The following is a 6,734-nucleotide window of genomic DNA, read 5'->3' on the forward strand; positions in this document are numbered from 1 at the left end:
TGTCATTGCTGTTTGTGTTAATTGTTTTGTGCTGCTGCATTGTCTTGTCCCTTAGTATATATATCTGAGCTCAGTAGATTTAAGTTAGCTTAAGAGGGAGTAGACTATATACGAAACTGACTATGGAGAATAGGGAAAGAATGCATTGAGGAGTTATATGAAAAAGATTTGGGCCAAAATGAGTATTGTACAATGAGAAATATTTATTTTTGAAAGATATGAACAAAACAGTAGGGTTTAAGGACAACAGGCTTAGATAGGATTTTTTTTTTTTTTGGCAGGAGCAAATGTTGAAATAAGAGGGAAGATCTATGGAACTGGGTTGAACTGCAGTACCAAATGTCACACTGAAAACAAATCCTGATCTGTCCTTTTGTGTCATTCCACTATGTGTCTGTGTACCTTGTGTATTTGTGTTCTCCCTGTCTTTATGTGTTTATCTGATAAGACTTATGCTGTAGAATTTTTCTAATACTCAGCTACATTCACTATGATGAGGAATACTGTTATCCTCAAATATAATTTGCATTTATAATATGTTATTTACTTTGTAAATATGTTTAGACATTATTTATTCTGTTTTGTTTTAATACTCACGTGTGAAGTTGATGTTTCAAAAGTTATTCTGATCTTTTATGTATGTACTTATGTCATAATTCCTGTAACAATGATGTATATGTTACTTCGATTCTTTTGTAAAGCCCCTTTTACTACAAATGTTGTCCGTATTGTTATTTTCTTTAATGACGTATTTTGTACCTTTGTAATTGTATTCTTATGCTGTAAATTTATAATTGTATAGACACCAGTCCTTCAAATTAAGTTTCATTTCACTGCACACGTTTCTGTTGGTCATAGTATATGCACAGTAGATGAGAAGATGGGACTGTTAGTGTTTGCATGTGTCTTAATAATACAGGAAGGGGCTGATTAACAGCATTGCTGGTTCTAAGGGCAATTCCAAAAACTTTGTGAGTGCACAAGTGGTGGTTTATGGACTTGCTATACTGTCCGCAAGACTCTTCGATGGTGATTGTGCACCTGCACAGTCGCAACTGATGGTTGCTGGCCGTCTCTACAAGGTCTACAGTGGGTCTGCACCTTTGATGATCCACTAATACCATTATTTCTACAAGGACTGCAGTGTGTCTGCACCTCTAGTGGCCCACCAATTCCATAACCTCCACCAGGACTACATTGGGTCCGCTCTGTGATGACCTACCTACCAATATTCTTCAACTTCTACTGACTCTGTTGTGGTTTGACTGTTGTGGCCCATTACCTGTCTGCATGTCAAGAGTCAGCACTGTCTTTCCGTTGGAAGGACAACACTACTTCTTCAAGGCAGCATGGAAATCCACTATTTCCGTGTGCATTTTCTTTTACTGATCAGACTTTGTGCAATGAAATTATACTGTGATGAATGATCAGGACTGTCTTTATGAGAACAGTTTGTGCTTTTGACGAACAGTGTATCAATAAGTGTGTGCATTTGATATCTTTGTTATTGTAATTATGAAAAATTTTTTCAAATCTGCGTTGGCCACTGCCCAAAACAATTTGTAAATTTTTTTGTGGGGAGCATGGGGGCTATGTAAGTAGGCTGTTTAGGTTTTTATGTTGCTAACGCCATGTAGCGCTCTATATGAAAATTACTGACTATGCTGTGTGAAGGCTGTGGTTGGTTTGCATTGTTGGAGTAATATTCGCCATTGTAGTGTTGGGCAGCGGGATGTTAACAGCGCGTAGCGTTGCGCAGTTGGAGGTGAGCCGCCAGCAGTGGAGGATGTAGGGAGAGAAATGGCGAAGTTTTGAGAGTGGATGATCTGGATGTGTGTCCATCAGAGACAGTAAATTTGTAAGACTGGATGTCATGAACTGCTATATATATTATTACTTTTGAACACTATTAAGGTAAATACATTGTTTGTTCTCTATCAAAATCTTTCATTTGCTAACTATGCCTATCAGTAGTTAGTGCCTTCAGTAGTTTGAATTTTTTATTTAGCTGGCAGTAGTGGCGCTCGCTGTATTGCAGTAGTTCGAGTAACGAAGATTTTTGTGAGGTAAGTGATTTGTGAAAGGTATAGGTTAATGTTAGTCAGAGCCATTATTTGTGGGGATTATTGAAAGTCAGATTGCGTTGCGCTAAAAATATTGTGTGTCCGTTTAGTGTTGATCAGAATAGGTAAAGAGCGAAATGTCTGAGTACGTTCAGTTCTGCTCAGCTGTTTGAAAATCAAATAATGTAAGAGATTTATCAGCACAGTCATTCGTTAATTTTTCAAAGGGGACGTTTCAATAGAAGCAATTCAGAGGCGGTCTGCTAGATTTATTACTGGTGGGTTTGATCGTCACGCGAGTGTTAAGGAAATGCTTCAGGAACTCGGGTGGGAGTCTCTGGAGGAAAGGAGGCGTTCTTTTCGTGAATCGCTACTGAGGAAATTTAGAGAACCAGCATTTGAGGCTGACTGCAATACAATTTTACTGCCGCCAACTTATATTTCGCGGAAAGACCACAAAGATAAGATAAGAGAGATTAGGGCTCGTACAGAGGCATATAGGCAGTCATTTTTCCCTCGTTCTGTTTGGGAGTGGAACAGGGAGAGAAGATGCTAGTTGTGGTACGAGGTACCCTCCGCCACGCACCGTATGGTGTGCAGATGTAGATGTAGATTCATTTAAAATAAAAGATATAGAATGCAGGGACCCACATATCAGCGTGTGAGCCCTCCAGCCCCTTGCCTAGAATCGTACAGAATAGGGCTCGCTCTCTAGGTAGCGCTCTCAAGCTCCCCTTCCCAGTTATCCGTTGCTCAATTTTCATTCAGGGCTTGACGACATCAACTTTCATCTGGCGTCCCTAGGCAAGGTGGTTTGACGGTAATCTTTCAAGTTTTATTATTTTACCAGAACAATATGTCAGTGCAGAACTTTTCGTGTGTTTCATGTTACATTCTTATACAAGTCGACTTTACAGTTTTTTTTGCAGTTACGTTTTTCTCAAACAGTTCGCACTGACGAAGTCTACTGAGCGTGAAAATATTGGTTTGCTTATTTATTTGCTTGTGAATAAGATCGGTGTTCACACATACAAGATGTTTTTCAGTTTCATGAAAGTGATGTGCCTTTGAGCTGAGTAGCACATTTAGGTTGTCAATTCAAATTCCCAGGTTCGTATTTACGATAACACACACAAGTAATTTTTTGGATCCGTTCTTTTGCCATTCTTTTACACAGGAGTCAGTTGTGCTGTTTTCCAGTAGCTTGGGACTTTGCACAGGGCTAGACATTCACCATAAATGTAACTTAATTAAGGGGCCAATGCCGTAGAGTACTCTTTGAATAATGGAATTGGGATTCCATCTGTACCTGGTTACTTATTTTTTTGAATTGCTTCAGTTGTTTCTCCACGCCAGGGGCACTAATTACTATGTTGTTCATGCGGGAAACTATTCTGTTGAAGGCAACTAACGTATGAGGCAGTTTTCAGCTTTAGAATATTTGAAAATTTTGTTCAAAGCAGATCTGATTTCCATTACAAGATCCTTAACTTGTCCTGTAGCTTTAGTGGTTAGGTAGGATGAAGATAACTTAGTGTAGTATCAGGTTGTGCTTTGCTGAGTCAGTGTCGACCATTACGTGCAGTTTCTACTTCTGCATCATGTGTAAATAAAATGGGACTGTGGCTGGTTGAAGACTTGAAGGATATAGATATCGACAAACGTAATTCTATTTAATAATGTTATGTAGCTACCAGTTTCTGTTCCTCATTGGCATCATCTTCAGGCCCCCATACAAATCGACAAAACCATCGACCTTACAACAGAAAATGAATCTGTTATGCAGCATTAATTGTCAATATTTAAAATAATTTTACTATACGTATGCATTGGTAGAAAGGATAAAGATAGACATAAAAAATGCCAAGACTGTAAAATAAACATTGGCCACTGAATTGTCATGTACCCATTAACTGCTTAATAAACATCGTTTAAACAAAGTACAAAACTAAAAAAATTACAAAGTTCAATATAAGTTACTATAATGTATTAATTAGAAAAGCCTTGATTGAAAATTTAAAAAATAAAATAATGAATCATAAACATAAAGGATGAGGACGAACTGACTCTAATGATGTAACTGAGTTGTGAAGGATATGACTGACAAGGTTTCTTACTGCAATAAGTATCATATTACGTTATGTAGTGATAGCTTCTATAAGGGCTGACTGAATTTTAGAGTTCACTTTCCTCTGTGCTCCTACACAAACATACACAGCTTGAGAGTTTAAGTTGTTGATGATTCCTGGTTTTATATTTTCTATTATGTCTTATATCTTTGGTTTCTTTATTTGAAGTTTGGTTTTTATTGGATATGGCGCACGAGTAAACGAGTAATAGGACAGCTCTAACTTTGTTCTAAATGCGTGGTAGAGACTTTAGTTAAAGACCATTTTCTTTCCAAGTCACCACCTATTCCATTTGTCTGAGTAGCCTAGAATCCAAAAACATGATTTTTCAGCAGAGAGAAAAACTGATTCCCTCTGAACTCAAAGAAAATACATAGAATTGATACATGCATATTAAAGTCTGAACCTTCAGATTACACTGCCAATCAATAAATCAGATCTGATTGATATGTTCAAGAATTTAGGGAGAATATTTTTGGAGAAGGTTCATTTTCACTCTTGGTCACGGATAAAGTGCATGTACAAGCAAATATCTATTTCCAGAATGAGATTTTCACTCTGCAGCGGAGTGTGCGCTGATATGAAACTTCCTGGCAGATTAAAACTGTATGCCCGACCGAGACTCGAACTCGGGACCTTTGCCTTTCGCGGGCAAGTGCTCTACCAACTGAGCTACCGAAGCACGACTCAGGCCCGGTCCTCACAGCTTTACTTCTGCCAGTACCTCGTCTCCTACCTTCCAAACTTTACAGAAGCTCTCCTGCGAACCTTGTCAATAAAACATTTGACTTCAAGAATAAATCACACTTTTCTGGGAAAAGGTGCGTCCAAGACTCGACATATTTACTGAAAAACACAGATCGTCACAGAAGTGATACGATTTTTGTTCGTAAGTGACTGAATACAGCCGGCAAACAGTTCTTTGGAAGCGATGTACTCATTCATCGATCAATGAACAAATTATTTATATGAAGACATTTTCTTCTTCCTCCTGTAATTGACGGCATTAGATGTCAACAGATTCTTCTGCTCGCTCACTGTAGAATATTAGCAAGTCGATTTTTCTCCCTTTGTCTCCATAATGTTTCCTTAGCAAGTTCTCCACATCCTTCTTTTCTATCGCTACTTCATTTAACTTTGAAATTTTTGTGGGCTGAATGTCATAGTAATCGCAGGAAGTTGTGAACGGACTCTTTAATTACCTACGTTGATTTTAAAATGAGGCTCCCCACATACCAAAATATTGCCGGTTTTGGACGTGCAGAGGATTAGTTTCATCTTTAAAGTCTGAAAATGCCAAGATGCACTTTTTTTGACAAAGCCTTTCATGGAATCCTTCAAATCATAAGTGTTGCTGTCTGTACCAATTTTCTTGACAGTTGAGCACCGTCATACTACTTCCTTCAGTTCTTCACAAGTTTCTGTGACTTCATGGTACCTGATTTCTTTCTCAGTGAACTACAATACCAGTTATAACTTGGGTTTTGGATCCCCTAGATCAGACAAGTGCCCCTTGTGGCTACAACTTGGAGGAAGAATCTCTTCAGCCAAAGAAATGACAGAACAGGCAGCCTTAGCACCAGAAATGCGTATACATAAAGCTCGTGCTAAAGCATTATTTAGAACTTCTGCAAGATGAATATCCATCTAAACTAATTGTGTCATTTGACTGCGAAAAAAACATACCGGTGCTCCGACTACTAGATCTATGTGTCTATTACTCGATGCAGTTCTATACTTCGTATGGTGGAATTTAACTATGCCATGTAACCGGAAAGACAATTTCCACGCTTTGAATGTTACGTGGTACATTCCCAAAGCAATTCATTAACATACAAATCATAACAGAATTTTTATTCTGTCCACCGCACACGCCCGATACTACACGAAGTGTGACGTATTCTGTCACAATATTGGAATTCAAATAATCAAACACACATGATGCCTTCAGAAACTCATTTTCTGTCCACGTGTAAGAAGGCACATTTTCAGGTCCAAGAATGGTTTACTGTTCTTTCTGATGGCTGAGAAGTTGAATATATAAAACTGCCTCGAGTAATAGGCACATTGATCTGGTAGTCGGAGCAATGGTATTTTTTTGAGCAGTCAAATGACACTATGAGTTTTAATGGATCTTTTTCTTGTAGAAGTTCAAAATAATGCTTTAGCACGAGTTTTATGTGTAGGCAGTTCTGCCGGTAAGGCTGCCTGTTCTGTCATTTCTTTGGCTGGAAAGATTCTTCCTCGAAGTTGTAGGCACAAGGGGCACTTGTCTGATCTAGGGGATCCAAAACCAAAGTTATAATTGGTACTGAAAATTGTTCGGAAATAATTTTTCTTTACTGTGACATTTACTTCGATCTCTGAATACGTATTCGACAGTGTTGTGGAGTTTAATTCCGAAAGTAAATATTTCCGGTTGCTCATTCCTTTGCAATAGTGTGATTCTACACACTTTTTTCTTAGCTTCAGATTCATCCTTTCTTCGAAAACCACTCCTCTTTTCGCTGATATTTCCACTTTGGTAATATTTCTGTTGCGC

At 38.3% G+C, this 6,734-nt stretch overlaps 1 non-coding gene across 1 annotated transcript; it reads right to left on the minus strand.

Annotated features, from left to right (window-relative positions):
• Window positions 1-4,800: 4,800 nt before the first annotated feature.
• Trnas-cga (transfer RNA serine (anticodon CGA)) lies at window positions 4,801-4,875 on the minus strand. Its single transcript has one exon. It is a non-coding gene; the product is annotated as a tRNA-Ser (tRNA).
• Between the last annotated feature and the right edge of the window lie 1,859 nt (window positions 4,876-6,734).

This window comes from Schistocerca nitens, chromosome 7 (assembly GCF_023898315.1).
Source record: "Schistocerca nitens isolate TAMUIC-IGC-003100 chromosome 7, iqSchNite1.1, whole genome shotgun sequence".
Taxonomy (NCBI): Eukaryota; Metazoa; Arthropoda; class Insecta; order Orthoptera; family Acrididae; genus Schistocerca; species Schistocerca nitens.